The following is a 3,376-nucleotide window of genomic DNA, read 5'->3' as shown; positions in this document are numbered from 1 at the left end:
AGTATACTTTGTACAATTCAAGTTCATAGGTAAAACAGGTAATCATTATCAGTCAACAATATAAGACAGCAAGTCCCTGTGTGTATTCTCTCATGCCATTTCAGCTCCCCAGCTGTTGAAACACTTTCACATTGAGCAATGGTTTTTCAGGTTCCCTAAATCGTTAAAACTCTTTCCGCACTGGGAGTGGTAAGGCTTCTCCCCTGTGTGTATTCTTCATGCGTTCAGATTCCCAGCTGGCTGAAACCCTTTCCACACTGGGAGCAGTGGAAGGCTTCTCCCTGTGTGTATTCTCTCTGTTTTTTCAGTCCCTAAATGGTTAAAACTTTCCACACTGGGAGCAGTGGTAAGGCTTCTCCCCTGTTGTTATTTTCTCATGTTTTTTCAGGTTCCTAAATGTTAAAACTCTTTCCACACTGGGAGCAGTGGTAAGGCTTCTCCCCTGTGTGTATTCTCTCTGTTTTTCAGTTCCCTAATGGTTAAAACCTTTCCACACTGGGAGCAGTGGTAAGGCTTCTCCCCTGTGTGTATTCTCTCGTGTTTCAGTCCCACTTGGAACATTTCACACTGGGAGCAGTGGTAAGGCTTCTCACCTGTGTGTATTCTCTCGTGTTCTTTCAGTCCTAACTTTAAAAACACTTGCACACTGCATGAGAGAATACACACAGGGGAGAAGCCTTACCACTGCTCCCAGTGTGGTAAGTGTTTTAACCAAACAGGACACCTGAAACGACATGAGAATACACACAGGGGAGAAGCCTTACCACTGCTCCCAGTGTGGAAGGAGTTTTAAACAGAAAAGCAACCTCAACCAACATGAGATAATACACAACGGGGAGAAGCCTTACCACTCCTCCCAGGTGCAAAGCTTTTGCCCATTTAGGAAGCCTGAAAGAACACATGAGACTGCACATAGAGGAGAAGGCTTACAAAAGCTCAGACTGTGGGAAAACATATTACTCACAACAGTCACTTAAACGTAATTAGAGAATCCACACAGGAGAGAGAAATTACTTCTCTTACATGTATATTGATATTTCACATCACATTGACTTAAAATTCATCAGAGAACATACACAGTTATCCCGTTGTCTTATATTGTTGACTGATACTGTGTTTACCTGTTTTTACCATATGAAATTGCTTCTTCCAATTATTGATAAACCTGTACCTGTTAAAATACTGACTGTTAGAACTGTTAAGGCTCCATGGATTGATTAGGAATTGAACATCTGTATGGTTGAAAGAGTTGGGGCAAAAGGAGTGGCTAATAAGTCTGGCTGCACATCTGGCTGGCTTATGTACTGCAAATTGAGAAATGTGACCAAACTCAACAAAATAATACACTTTATTTGGAAGCCAAGATCAATGATATAAAGAATGATGGGAAAAAAACTTGTAAAAAATCATAATGAAAGAAAAGCAGTGCAAGTATTGAATGTTGTAAAGTTAGTGTGGGAGAGGTGGAAAAATTGTTATCGATCAATAATGACATTGACAACTTAGATGGGAAGCTACTGAGGACAGTAGCTGACTCTATAGCRWCTCRTATCTGTCATATTTTTAATCTGAGCCTAGAGGAAAGTCTTTGTCCTCAGACCTGGAGGAAAGCCAAAGTAATTCCACTACCCAAGAGTGGTAAACACGGTCTTTACTGGTTCTAACAGCAGACCTATAAGCTTGCTGCCAGCTCTTAGCAAACTGTTGGATCGGAAGAAATTTTGAGAAGGTTAGTGAAAAAATTAATATATTTTGCGGTGATCTTATAGCTGCTCTTTGGTGGAATTCGATGCATCTGGTTAACGTTTTCACTGTGGTATGCTAACTATCGATTTATTGTGTTTTCGCTTGTAAAACGCTTAGAACATCTGAAATATTGTCTGGAATCACAGATTGGTCTTTCCATTGCTATGCTTTGTCTTTTTTAAGAAATGTTTTATTAAGAGTAAATTGGTCATACACGTTGCTCTCTATAGTAATTCTAGTCGTCTTGGTGATGGTCGGTGCAATTGTAAACTGTGTGATTTCTACCTGAATAATGCACTTTTTTCTAACAAAACCTATCCTATACCATAAATAGCTTATCAGACTGTCATCTGAAGCAGGTTTTTTCTTGGTTAGTGGTATCAATATCTTAGTTTAGCCGATTGGATGATGCACCTGAAGTAGTAGAACTGATGGAGTTAGAAAAGTGGTGTATTTTGCTAACGTGTTTAGCTAATAGATTTACATATTTTGTCTTCCCTGTAAAACATTTTAAAAATCTGAAATGGTGGCTTTATTCCATAAGATCTGTATCTTTTCATCTGTGTCTTGGACTTGTGATTTAATGATATTTAGATGCTACTATCTACTTGTGAAGCTATGCTAGCCTATGCTAATCAGTGTGTGGGGGGGTGGGGGTGATCCCGGACCCGGGTAGAGGCTCGTTAGAGGTAAGAAGAGGTTTATCTTTAATCCTATGTATAACTTGTATCTTTCATCAATGTTTATGATGAGTATTTTCTGTTTTTGATTTGGCTCTCTGCAATTTCACCGGATGTTTTTGAGAAAATGCATTACTGAACATAACGCGCCAATGTAAACTGAGGTTTTTGGATATAAAGATGAACTTTATCGAACAAAACAAACATGTATTGTGTAACATGGAGTCCTGGGAGTGCCATCTGAAGAAGATCATCAAAAGTTAGTGATTAATTTCACGATGTCCTCTCCTTTGCTAGAAAATGTCTGTTTTCTGTGGCTAGGCGCTGTCCTAACATAATCGCATGGGTGCTTTGACCGTGAAGCGTTTTTGAAATAGGAATTTGTGGTTGGATTAACAACAAGTTAAGCTTTATTTTGATGTATTGCACTTGTGATTTCATGAAAGATTAATATTTTAGTAATTTAATTTGAATTTGGCGCTCTGCCATTTACCGGATGTTGGCCAGGTGGGAACTAACTTCCAACCTATCCCGAGAGACACACATGCTTTGTTTAATGCCAGTGGCAGGTATTGGTAAAAAATAGAAGAGTAGAGGGCCTAGAGCCTGCCCTGCGGTACATCACACTTCACATGTTTGACAATAGAGAAGATTCCATTAAAAACCTCTGAGTTCTGTAGATAGATAGCTCTGAATCCACATTATGGCAGAGGTTGAAAAGCCACAGCACAGACATTCTTAAACAACAGGTTATGGTCAATAATATCAAAGGCTGCACTGAAATCTAACAGTACACCTCCCCAATTCTTTCTTGTCATCAATTTCTCTCAACCAATATCAGTCATTTGTGTCAGTGTTGAGTGCCCTTCTCTATAAGCATGCTGAAAGTCTGTTGTTATTTGTTTACAGAGAAATAGCACTGTATTTGGTCAAACACAATTTTTCCCAAC

Source organism: Salvelinus sp. IW2-2015, unplaced genomic scaffold (genome assembly GCF_002910315.2).
Source record: "Salvelinus sp. IW2-2015 unplaced genomic scaffold, ASM291031v2 Un_scaffold2135, whole genome shotgun sequence".
Taxonomy (NCBI): Eukaryota; Metazoa; Chordata; class Actinopteri; order Salmoniformes; family Salmonidae; genus Salvelinus; species Salvelinus sp. IW2-2015.
This window is presented reverse-complemented; position numbering follows the sequence as displayed.